The sequence below is a fragment of the Platalea leucorodia genome (genome assembly GCF_965183815.1).
Source record: "Platalea leucorodia genome assembly, chromosome: 3".
In the NCBI taxonomy this organism is placed as follows: Eukaryota; Metazoa; Chordata; class Aves; order Pelecaniformes; family Threskiornithidae; genus Platalea; species Platalea leucorodia.
Window position 1 is genome coordinate 56,289,817 of NC_138825.1, and position 13,111 is coordinate 56,302,927.

The 13,111-nt window shown below is 45.3% G+C and overlaps 1 long non-coding RNA gene across 1 annotated transcript; it reads left to right on the plus strand.

The window, feature by feature from the left end:
• Window positions 1-1,735: 1,735 nt before the first annotated feature.
• LOC309588317 lies at window positions 1,736-11,738 on the plus strand. Its single transcript, XR_014227724.1, has 4 exons — window positions 1,736-3,181; window positions 3,802-3,996; window positions 4,823-4,903; window positions 11,184-11,738. It is a non-coding gene; the product is annotated as an uncharacterized lncRNA (long non-coding RNA).
• The last annotated feature ends 1,373 nt before the right edge of the window (window positions 11,739-13,111 follow it).

Below are 13,111 nucleotides of genomic sequence, written 5' to 3' on the forward strand. Positions count from 1 at the left end.
GATTTAAGTTGCAGGTATCTATGTGTAGTTACAGAGGACTTTGAGCCAAAATGATAGATTATCAACATGGGTCAAACTGCCTATTATTTGCAAGTTTGTTTAAAATAATAAAACACTGTGATATTGCATGTGAATGCAGATTTTGAAGGAGAAAAGTAGTATATCAGTTTGGGTACTACTCAAATTATCAATCTAAGATGCTAGTGTAAACCTAATTCCATTTTTTTATGAATGTGTTATGGCTTTAAATTCTGTGACTGCATGCTGGTTTTGCACACCGTTTATGGGAGCACAGTGCCAATATAATATTGATGTAGTTGATTTGGTAACGAATGAATGGAGAAAATGCATATTAAGCATTTTTAACGTGGCTTTGTCTTAGTAGACCGCAGCAGGCCACATCCAGCCTGTGACTGATTAAGCTTTGCCTAAATTCAAGTTCCTATTGCAAGTGATTGAGATCCAGGCCTAAGAAATAGGGTGATGGAGAAGGCATAGAGGCAATGGACTAAGGAATGCTCTGTCCTTTGGTCTTTATGTGCAGAAGTGCGTGCTTTTCTTGCACCCCACTGTAACACACAAACTAAAACGTGGCAGATGTAAGGCCTCAAAGGTGCAAAGGCCGTAAGCGTTAGTCAGGAACTTGGAATGTAGCACCCGTAGCATGCCTGGCCGTGGAGACTCGTCACGGGCTTGGTCTGCGGTACCTTAGAAATCTGTTGGTACAAGTGAACGTGTTCATCACATCATGTAGCCAGTCATCGGGGGATTCCTTGTTTTTGTGGTGGTTGGTTGAGCTGGTTGGTGTGTTGTGTTCCTGGGCACGATGACCAAATGGCGTTTCTGTCCCGTGATTCCTTTGTAGGCTTGTACAGTGCAGTGCTAGGTAAGGTCAGCAGAAGAGCAGTAAGGTTAAGGAACAGCAGCATGAGAGTATTCAATTTACGTGCGTTTTGACAGGAAAGGATGGCTGACTTGTCAGGCTCGCCTCAGAGGCAGCGGGCGGTGCAGTCTGCGTAGGAGGCATCCAAAAAGAGTTCAACGCAAAACTCATTTCTAGTTATATGAGAGAGAGGCGGGTGTCACCGCTGCGTGTCTGCTCATGCGACAGCCGTGCCTCCGTGGCGTGCCGGGGTCTTGCGCTTGGCACATTTGGTGACGTGCCGAGGAAAGGTTCACGAGGTCTTCCTAAGAAAAGGACGGCGGGAAGCGAGCCCCCGGGGCGCCTCGTGGGGCTGGTACGCGGCTGCTGACCCTCGGTGGAGGAGAGGCGCCTGCAGGTAAGATGGGTTGTCCTACCTCTATGGCTTTGGAGGTTGGACAGTCATTCTTTAAAATAGACACTTCATAGTCTCAAAAAGGAAGGCCGGTGCGTCAGTAATTCTGTATTAGCTTTTTCTGTATTAGCTTTTTACCATCGTACTACAATAATAAACTCTTAAAAGTGGTGTTTTCTAATTAAGGTAGTAAATCTAGAAGTGAGTTCAAAACAGGTTAGTGAATATTGATGGCTCTTCTGATGTGACAGGAATTGTGTGTTTCAAGTGAGAGCATGAGTGTTTAAAACTTGATTATGAAAATTACCAGCCCAAAAATTTCAAATAATTGGTTTTATAGTGGCTTTATATTTATGTTGATCTAAGGTTACAAGCAAAGCAATGTTTGTATGTACAGAATGTTTCTTAGCGACTGATATTAAAAAAAAAAAATTACTTCATTTACAAACACTACTCATGGTAGCAACTCTGTACTTCATAGTTAGCTGTAAATTGTAGGTTGGGGAGCCCTTTTTTGGTGGTTTTTTATTTATTGTTTTTAATGTTTGGCATTTCATGTGTTGTATCCTGGGTAGATTAATAATTGGACGAATGGATTTCTTTTTTATAAAATCTTTTCTCAGTTATGCTTTTTGTCTTTTGTTTTGTGTTAGTCAGATTTCCAGAATGACTTGCTTAGTGTCTTACAGTATTGTAACGGAGGCTTGCGGTCAGCCAGTCTGGGGAGCTGCTGTTTGGAAGAAGGACGCAGAAGATACTTGGATGCGTTGCGCCCCTTCCCACTCCTCCGGTTACTTTGGGGCTGGAGCTGACTGGGAGCCTGTGGACAGTAGTGAAAAAGCGTGAAATGTCACTCGGAAGGTATTTGGCCAAAAGTAAGTTTGTCTAAAGGGACCTGTTAGAGAGGACAGGGAAGGCAAATTGGGAGAGTTGTAAGAGCCACCTTCTTGTGCAGCAATTGAAGCAGCAGCAGGTCCAGCGCTTCTTTCTGCTGGAAGATTTATGATGCCACTTTAGGGTTTGTACGCTTCCTCTCATGTACAACCTGTAAAGACATCCTAAAGATAATAGGTGCTTTCTCACAGTCTTTATGTTGCAATAGCATTTTTTGCTGCTAATGGGGGCAGAATGGGGCAGGGAAATAGTCAAAGGATCACAGAAGATAGTAAATAAAAATTGTAAAGATACCACAGATGCCAGTACCACCACAGCGATCGTTTATCTTGGGAATATTACTCCATCACTGCCTTACTGTCTAAAAGATGCTCTGCTCTGGTGACACGGCAGCTCTGCTCCGTGCAGCGTGCAGAATGTGAACCCAAGATTTTGCTATTCCCTGTGCCTGCCTTCGTCTGTCCTGATCTCTGCCTTTGTCTTTTGCTTTTCTCTTTCCCCTCTCTAATTTAGAGACTTGAACAACCACTCAAGCCAAATTTCCTATGTTTTGTTGCAGCTGTGCGGTAGCTACAGTGGAAATTTGGATTAAAACTGGGATGTGTCTTTTGTTTTCTTTCATGAGCATTTTCCTTCCCTCTGTGTTTTGGGGCCAGAAATCAAATTTAAATGTGACATGGAGAAAGAAAACCCCATCTTCCAGCAGAGATACCTGACACAATTATGAGGAGATTGTCATGAGGCGTCTTTTCTGTCTGCAAGAATCACTTTTTGGTAGCCGCAGTCTACAGATTAAAATGGCTGTCGGAGAGAGGATGTTGGATGCTGTCATCGGGCATCCAGCTTGAAGCCTGAATGTGGTTTGATGCCGTGTCACAGACTTGTCCGGTGGTTTGGAGAAAGAAAGTTGCCCAGCTCCTTGCCTATCTGTTCCACGGCAGCAGTATAACCTTTCTCATTTTTGCAACGTTTCTTGTGCCATTCGCCCGTGATCGTGAAAGCATTTGGAGGTACGTATCTCTTCTTTTCATGTCTTCTATCCATGTTCCTGAATGTTAAGGTTTTCAAGAAATGGGGCTGTGTACTAGAGGTTCATACTATGCCAGTGCAACTAAGCTGCTGCTGTACTTGAGTAGGGGAAAGAACAAAATTGAAAAGGCAGTGTAACTCTTGGCTTTAGAAACCCTTCCTAATCCTTGGCACAGCTGCCCTGTACATGAGAAAGAAAATGTCATGTTAGTGGTTTTTGAGCTGAAGGACATGACAAAAGCTTTCCCTCTTTAATAATGATTAATAATGTGGGGGGTTTTTTTCTGCTGAGCTTGATACTTTTAAATTAAATTGCTTAGGCTTTTTGAACCCCTAAGGAAACAGAGTGCTGCGCTGCCTGGCCAGGGTTCTGGCCCTACACGCTTCACTTCTGGTGCTGGGACTCTGGACTGTGTGGAACAGGACAGCCAGTTAGCCAGGGCTCAGGCTGGATTTCCTTTTGTTAATGGACGCAAGAGCTGCCCCGGGGATCTCGCCAGGGAGTCCTTTTCTGCCCACCCCACAACCCTGGCCATCAGGCTCCACCCTCCAAACTTATCAGTAGTTTTGCTCTGGAAAACAGACTTTACCATTTTTCAAGGCAACTGTGATGTGCTCCAGTTCTCAATGCTTCCTGAAGCAACAGTAGAGTCGGGCGATGGAGAGATACTTCACTGTTAATGTGATTTACAGTTGTACCCAAAACAACTGTCGGGCATAGCTGTGCTACGTGATGCAGTGGTCGAATACCTCCTTCCCACTTCGAGAGCCCAGCCGTGTTCAAAGTGGATATCAGGTAAGTAACATGCAAAGGTATGTCTTACCTAGTTTTGTTGAAGTATGTCCATCTCCTGATCTACTGCTTCATGTTGGTTTTCATTTTCTTTCACTTATTTGATACTCTCCTATCTTTTTATCCTGTTCTTTTCCTGGACCAATACCTGTATCCTGATAATCAGGATTGAACCTCTTGATTTTTGAGTGCATACAGTGACTCCAGTTCAAGCCTTGAATCAGCATCTAGATCTCACTTGAACATCAGTCACCTGATGGCAAGCATGCTTTTCTCTTGGGTTTTAAAACACTTCTATTAGCTCTAGTACTGTCCGAGAAGGTGGTAGGCTGCTATGTGGTGATTTCAACTCGCTTAATATCTTTTCATTTCACATGTGAAATCCATCTCATGAGACTTCAAGATGAAATGCATTAGTAACACTTTGGGGCTGGGATTGCATCACACCCCCCCAGCTGGAAGTGTCCTTGTTACTAGTTTCCAGGGTTGTACTCCGTCATGCTCCTCTTCTCCGGGGAGCCATTAATGAGCCATTCCTCCTCTGTTTCGGCATCAGAAGGGCACACACCCTCTCTAGGAGTGACAGGGAATGGCTAATCTCAGCATTGCCCACCGTTTGGCCACAGCTGCCATTTTCTAAGTAGTGTGGAAGGGCTTCTAATTCTGAGGCCAAAAGGAAGATGTTAGCAAGTGTTGATTTTTTTTTTTTTTTTTCTGAATTTTGACGGTATGAGTAGCCAGGTCTCAGAAAGGTGACACAGCTCATTTCACAGTGCAATTGGATTCTGCTATTGCTACCATAACCTTTTTTCTTTTCATCTTTTTTAAGAGCAAAAGTGTTTAACTGCAAACTTATAAAAGACCGATGAGTGAAACACACCAGTGAAGAAGTTACGGACAAAGGCCTGAGGTAGGTGGCATAAACTGGATTGCTCAGAGGCTTGTTTCATCTGTCATTAGTCATCTGTCAGCAACTCCTGTGTGATCCTCTAAAGCAACAGCCATCACTCATGTTTGAAAGGGTTGTTTTCTGTGGTCTTCTCCACCCTCAAACCCTGCTGTATTTTATTTAGCTACAAATCAGTTCTGTACCTGCCATTTCTGTTGGCTGCTTCTGGATATTTTTTGTTTGGTGGTTTGAGAGGGTGTTTGACAGCCAGCTGTCAGGCCGCAGGCACAGTTAGTTCCCTCTGCGTGTCCTCAAGCAGTAACGCGAGCCAGTGTGCTCGCTGACCTTTTCCAGATGTTTTTTCATCAGCCTCCGATATTGGGGCAGATGGAGTTTCCTTCCCCTGCCTTTTTAGCCCTTTCCAGCCTGGAGGAGGTAAGCCTGCTGCAGTGTTGTGAGGGGTTATACCATGGTACGGTCACAGAGAGCTCCCAAACCGTGTATGTTGTCGTTCCCTCGGCTTTCCTGCTAGCATGGGTGATGATGCAGGGCTTGATGTAATGCACACGAGCTGCTGAGTCAACCCTGAGCTGGCAATGTTTTATTGTACTTTTAACCCCATATAGAGCTGTCTGGTCCCTGGGCGGGCAGGAGAGGAGCCGGTGTTTCCCGCTTCATTCGGAATCGCATCGAGGCCGGCCCGTGGGAACCTTTGCTTTCAGCTGCGTGCACCTTTCAGCGCCGCTTACCCTGCGCTTCGGGCGCTGCGTACTGAGGAGCAGCGCTTCCAGGCAGGGCCACAGCAGCACCCCGGGGGGTGTTCCAGTGAAACCCTGCGTGCAGCCTGGGTCCTGGGTCCTTTCGGGTCCCAGCTGTGTAGCAGTGCAGTGTAGCCTGGCTTGGTGCAGGGGCTATATACATCATAGCGTCGTCTGTGTCCTCTAGAAGATTTGCTCTGGAAGCTTTGCAGTGGATTTATATAGCTTAGAATTTAATACCCTGTACAACTCAGTAGTTTTTTCAACTTAACTGTTTACGAAATCAGTTATAATTGAGGCATGTTTGTTTCTGATTCTTCTTGCAGTCTTTGCTTTCACCATAGCAATCTCTTGAGAGCAATTTTACTAAAAATATGGAAGTGTAAAAGTTTCCTGTTAATTAGATGTGTGCAAAAAGGATGGGGATGGCTTTGTTTTTACAAATTCTTGTACACACAATAAAGTCTAGAAAGCATGTGTAACTTTGGTAATATTATTACTAATGACTATGATGCAATTCTGCCTTGAAATCGGACAGAAACTGCATTTTCCAGAACATAATAAAAGACTACACTATGAGCTCTGCTGGGTACCACAGCTGCACTATTTAAAGCAGGCCTGAATAAATGCAAGTGAGGGTGGCACAGTGTTGGGAATCAGCTGCTGGCCAGTGGGAAAATATGGGCTTCAGCAAGAGGCTCAGGAAATCCTGCCTTCGAGCCAGCGTTGCTGCTGCGCCGGGGATGCAGTAGCAGGACCTGACGGGGTTATTTGTGCCTCTGGCAAGGAGCTTAGAAACCAGGCTGCAAGCAGGTTTCGGATAGCTGTGAGCTCAAGCTTGTATGTGCCGTGTTGCACATCCAGCCCCTGCCTGGCTGGCGGGGAGTTTTATTTTCGGTTTTACAAAGATGTGTGTGCACAACCTAGGTACCTGGCCTTGGGCGGTTGTACAGCTGTGGTGACCCCGCTCCCCAAAAATGCAAGGAAAGAAGGTGTAAAAAGAAGGCAATAGGCAATTGTGGCATTTCGAATTGCTTTGGAAGAAGCTGCCTTACAGTTGCATGCCTGGAATACTTGGTGTATCTCTGCCTGACTCGATTGCCACATATGCAAGAGAATAAATTTAACTAGTTAAAATCCCCTGTGTTCAGGTTGACCAATTATGTCCAAAGTACACCTGGAAAGACTGTAGAGATAATGTTTGTAAGGCAATGCTCTCTGGACTCGGAGAAAGTGTTTTTCCAATTAATTTCTGTCTAAGGGCTGGCTGTGATACTTATCCAATTGGCAAACCTAGTTTCAGATTCCAGCTTTAAAATATAATTGGCAGCTCAGCAGATTCATAAAATTGATCCCCATTCACACTTATTTTTGGCTTGCGTTAAGAATGTGCCAACCTGGAACTCTAAACTTAACCCCGAGTGACTTTCCCAGGGCTGCTGCCCCGAAAGGGAAGCCTGGCAGCAGCGCCTGGGCCCCAGCCAAGATAAATCCGGAGCCGCTGATGTCAGGGCGGCTGTAGCTTGAACCGCAGGTGAGGGGAGAATAAAATGGTGGAATAAAGGGTGGGTTTTGTAAAATGCCCCCTTTCTGAAACCCGTTACTCAAGTGACCCCACGTTTGGCTCTCCCTGCTCCGTGGTCTGACGCTTCTAAGACCTCCTGAGCTGCCTTGCACGCTTTTAGGGCCACGTAAACACAACACACGTGCTGAAGTTAAGATGCAGCGTAAACGCTGGACAACGCAACGTGTTTCAGCTGGAAGCAGCAGCAGGCAGCAGCCTCGGCTCAGCCGGTGCGACCAAGCCTCACCTGGGGGCAGGTGAATCGCTTCCAGCCCGCGGGAGCCTCTCTGGGCAGGAGGCCCGGGCGAGGCTGCCCTCGGGCCGGGCAGGGCCGAGGCCGGCTGCCGCCTCCGAGGCCGGCTGCCACGTTGACACCTTGTGGCCGACTTGGCCATCGTGTTTCTTAAAAATAGGTGACTGGTGCGTGCCGTACGGGTGTCGGCTGCGAGGCGTTTCCTCCAGGCGTCCCACTTGGCTGTTCGTGCTTTTTCTTTCAACAACTCTCCCTAAGCTCCCTTGGACAAATACAAATACTAGAACGTTAAAGAGCAAAGTGCAGAGGCTGACCTAAAACAGCGTCTCCCAAATACCATCCCCGGTTGCATGTGCAATACCATGGAAGTTGAACAGGAGTAACCATTTTTCCCACTTTTCTACTCATCTGGAACTTGGCTTCTCTGTCCCTTTTTTCCATAATATTATGTTATTTTGACTTCAGCTTAAAATGGTGCTCACTTTTTTTTTTTTTTTTTCCTTTCCTGCAAGGCTTAAATATGACCTATGTAACTTAAGAAAGATGCTCTAAAGGTTTGAAGATCTTCCATCTGCTGCTTTAAATGAATCCAGGGCTCCAAATCCACCACATGTCATATATTACGTTGTGAGCAAAAGGATATTCAGATGCTGAAGTTCTTCTCCAAGAATGTTTCCCTGCTGGAAATAACATTTTTACAAGCTTCTGTAGTCCCTTCAGTCTCTTCCTAACAGGACCTCCTGCGGGGAGAACTCGGTATTTCTCATTCCGATGATAGTTTTGAGTAACATTTATAATTGTCTGCCAATGGCCATGTATTTTTTGACAATAACAAATCACAGCCAGGTTTACTTCCCAGCTAAAATTTCTTCAGCACCGCTCTTGGAGCGGGGATGGGCTGGACTGCAGCCTTTGCCAGGGTATTGTGGCATTTCTGCCTTCGGGTTTCCTGCGGCTGCAGAAGGCGGCTTTATTTATGAAGTGCGTTTTGCCATTTACCATTTCAAGTGGTAAAAGCCATCACGTTCCTCTGCGCTTCTCCTGCTATCCCACCTTAGCAAGCGCCGTTTGCTCTTTAGTCCTGTTAGCCTGTTCTCATCTGTCTGCAGCTCCTCTGCTGGCAATGAGAGGAGATCATCGGTCCTGCGGCAAAACTAGGTCTAGTCTGGAAACCAAATCGCCAGGCGGTGATGGTATCTTTGTCTTGTCCTCGTGTTCAGCACTGTACGTCACTCGGTTGCTATGGTTGATACCGCTTCTTATTCAGCAGTTTCCTCAGTTGTTTGGAGCCTCTGCAGCACGGATATTAAATTCAGCAAGCTGACGATCGCGGGAGAGGGCTGGACCCCGCTTTGCTCGCTGTCACAAGCCTGTGGCTGGATGGCAGCCACCCTTTTGAATCTTACTGCGCGCGGCAGTACCTTTCCGAGGTTTAGCGTACCTTACGTAACGTCCAATACCTGTTTTTACCAGCTCTATGTTTCTTTAAGCTTATTTAATATGGCTTTGGTCTTCTATGAGAAAAATTTATTTCAATTTATCTAGATTGACTGTTTTTATGCCACCTGTGTTTTGCTGCCTGCTTCTAGTTTATGATTTTATTCTGCTGTTCAGTGTCTTAACGCCCATTTGTCCTCTATATAAAACCAGTAGCGTTAGTCATTCCCTGAAACGTACTATTGTGGTGGTGGTAGGTAGAGGATAAATGTTGGGTTTACAGTAGGATTTAAGGTAGTTAAGAGCATATAGTGGCTGAGTTTCTGCTAGCATCCCATTTGATCCTTGGAGAGGAGAAAGCTGTACGAAGTCAGCACAAGCATGTGCAAATGTAACTTTGCCTCCGTTTCCTTACCCAAACAACTTTTGCTGGGAAGGCTGCTTTAAGGTGGGATGGGGAAACAGCCTGAGCATATCAGGTCTCTGCCAGGCTAAAGGCATCCAGCTCAAGGTTTTAACAACAACAACAAACACCAAAACCAAACAATATTAAAAAAAAAAAAGAAGAAGAAAAAAAAAAGAAGAAAAAAAAAAAAAAGAGAAGAAAAAACCAAAGAAACCCAAAAAAAAGCCTTTCAGCTGGAGGGTGGGGGTGAAGGGAGAGATAGGGCGCTACCTGGGGCTGAGCAGGAGGAGTGCCCGGCACAGCAAGGGAGGGGGTGAGCGCCTGGGGCAGGGAGGGAGCAGGGAAGAGAAGGCAGCACAAAATAAGAGTTTGGGGCAGCACAAAGTAAGAGTTTGGGGCAGCAGTGGGTGAGGGTGTGTGGTTTCTGCGGAGCTGGAAGAAGAGGGGTTGGGACAGGGAAGCTTTTTGTAAGTTGCAACCCATTCTGTAAAGGGTGCGATGGAAATTCTCAACCCAGCAAGAACAGGAGGAAAAAACTATGGAAAAAACTAGGGAAGCCAAGGCTACTGTGTGGCACAGGGAAAGCCAAAGAGGAGGAGCTGGGGGTGCGGTTACGATGAGCAATTCCAATGCTGCCATTCATCGGCAGAGGCACGTCGTCTCATTTCCTTCCTGCGTCCAAAGGCCGCAGGAAGAAAATGTATGTCCATTTTGGTTGCATTTGCCAAGTCAGCACATCAGTACATCTTACTAAAGAGTTCCTCCAAGCCTGCTTCAAGGCAGCGAGCCCAGCTTGGGGCGGAGAAGGGACGTGGCTAAAAATGCTATAAAATCCCTTCACTATCAATTGCAAGTCATAGCGCCTTCTTAATAATGCTAATGACAAGCGGTGCTGTAATATTAAACTGTTCTTCTCAAGAGTTCAAAGCATCCCCATCTCACCTGCAGGTAGGAGGTGAATACTATAGCAGTCTTGTACGTGTGGGAGTGAATGCAGAGCAGCCGTACCCTGAGGCAGAGGAGCAAAGGGCTTACAGCGACAGAGTGAACGAGTTACAGCTCCAGGCGTAAAACTGAGATGTTCTGACTCCTGGCTTGGGTAAAGTCCAGGCAAAAGCTGAAAGATGCTCTCTGAATTGTTATCTTAGAGAAATGTGTGTAAAGTACCTGTGTCCAGCATAGGACTCCGGCTGTTGCCGGCTTTCACCAGAGGCTTTGCGGGTTTTTTTGACTTGCAGAGGTGGTCTGTCACGCTTGGTGAAGCACAGGGCTTGCTTGTCCTTCCCTAGCAATTCAACATTTTTAAGAAGGAGAGAAGCTGTGAAATTTGTCTTGTTCTATTTAGTTGTTTGTGATTAGTTCAGATGTTTGCTTATAAATTGTGCCAGCTCCTATGGGAAGTGAGTTAAAATATTAGCAAAACTTCTCAGAATAATGGGCAAATACAAGCGTTTGATACAGAGCAAGATTATTATCTACTTCATAGATGATTATCTTATGGCATTAATTTTTATGGTATCTAAGCTCACCAAATTAATAGACTCATCATCAATGTTCTGTGAGGGAGAAATTTCTATATGTAAGGAGAGGTGGGAGGAAGGTACTGTGAGCTACCCCGGACTGGATCGGGTGCGGAGGACCACCTTCTTCCCCCCTTTTTCTACTGAGGAGCTGTTGCAGGGGTGACTTCCACCCAAGAAGATTTTTCAGTGAAATATTTGTATCTAGCTGCCCTAGCCCCTCACAAAGGAGGGCGTCTGTGGCTTTCTAACCTTTTGGGAAAGGGTGAGAGTAGAGAAGGGAAGAGGAGTCTCTTTTATGACCTTTTTTTTTTTTTTTAAAAATCTTGAAATGAATTTGGCAGCTCTGTAAATCTCCCTTAGGAAAGCAGCCCGTCTCCTGGAGGATTGCTCCCACTGCTTCAGTCCTCTTCTCAAAGAGTCTTGACAACAAAAAAGCAAAGAACATCAAGGGCTTTCTGAGCCTATTGGGATTTAAGTATTCATTTGCAACTTGGCAGCAAGAGCTGGACTCGAATGCATCTCGGCAGAGATACCCAATAGTAACAGCCTCCTACCCTGCCCGTGCAAAAGCTGCCTGCTCCTTTCTGTTAGCAGCCCCTTCCCTTACCTCAGGAGCTGACAGAGCCAAAAAGCAATCCTCCTGCCTTGGAAAGTGCAAAAGGCTCTGCAGCAGAGAGTCCTGAGCCCCAGATGCTTGTGCTGTGGTGAAGTAACGGAAGAGTCTGTGCTTTCCGTGGGCTCTCGGCCAGCGGCAGAGTTCCCCTCAAGCAGGCAGTGACACAGCACTGCTGCTGGGCTGCCCTTCGAACAAAAGCTCCGTGAGAAAAAACCCGCTGGTGAGCAGAAGAGCCAAGAGAAATCAAGTTCTGTTTAGCGCCAAAGTCTGCTGCATTTTCTCAGACGCTTTCTCAGCAGAATGCACACTCCATGTATTTTACTGAAAGATTCCCCGGTAAATAAGACAGAAATGAAAGAAAAATAAGTTACTAAACATCAAGAGAGGGTTTTGAACAACCATCAAATTCCTGTGCAACCTCAAAGGAAAAGGAGAAAAGCTTACGCACGTCTCCAGCAAGCCAAGGGCACTATATAAAGGCAGTGTGCCAGTTTTCCTCTAGATTTTAAATGCTTTCTGTATTGAAATATGTAACATACATTCCAGATGTAAAAATAACTGTTGACATGTACGGTTCTATCCTGCTCCGTTGCTGTGGGTATATTTTCTGAACGCTGTCATTTGGGACTTGCTCTGTTTCAGTATGTGGAAGGGTTTTTTTCCGCTCCGCATCGCACTTTCTCTGCGAGTGTTTCTCTGTGTACAGCAGTAGCTGGGGCAGCTCTGGTACAGGTTGTTAAGCAAGCCCATGAGCCTGGCCTTGCATAGGCGCAATATACGCACGTAGTCCGTGAAATGTCTCGGGTCGCTTCAATGTGTTACGCGTGGTGCGGGGCGTATTTCAGCGCAACTAGCGACGGCTGTAGAACTCGAGTACTTTTCAAATCATTTCACAGGACATTTATTCCATGTGTTTGTTTTAATGTCATTTCTAATCTTTATGTAATATGCAGTGGATAAATTTATAAGCCATTCTGGTGATCCCGGTATAGTGTATATATATTATGACTATAATTAGTGGAAAATTCATGACATATGGAAAAAACTATCATGTTCTGTGAAGATAAATCATACCTCCAAACTCCAAATTAGAATTTCTTGCAGCCAACCACATGGCCATAAGAGACTGAACCGACACAGTACACTTATTTCCCGAAGACTCTTTAAATGCCACCACCAAAAAACAGCTGCTGGTGGTTTCCAGAGGGAAAGAGGTCTAACTATTATCACTTTCAAAAAATGCATCATGTGATAATGTCCCTAAAGGTAAATTACTACTCCTTAGTCATCTTTTCAAAAGGAAGAGAATTCAGAGTTGTCAGCGAGGGCCACGTTTAATTCCTGCCCAGGCCCAACATCACCGACTGCCCTTCAGAGAAGAACCTAACAGAGATACTGCAGGGTCAGAAAGTTTGTAGATTCTACCCGAATGCTGGACTTGATGAAGCATCAGTGCTAAGAGGAATGGAAAAAAGAATAAAAAAATAAAAACAAAGAAAAAAGACAACATTATTCAGAGCATAAAATGTTCTAGATGACCATTTTATAATGTGTTAAAGCATTTTTAAAACATGTCATATTGACATACTCAAACTTTGGTATAATGCCAAAAACTTTCAGGATCAACCTTAATAGTTGGATTACATCCTGAAGAATTCAGTGGAATAATGCA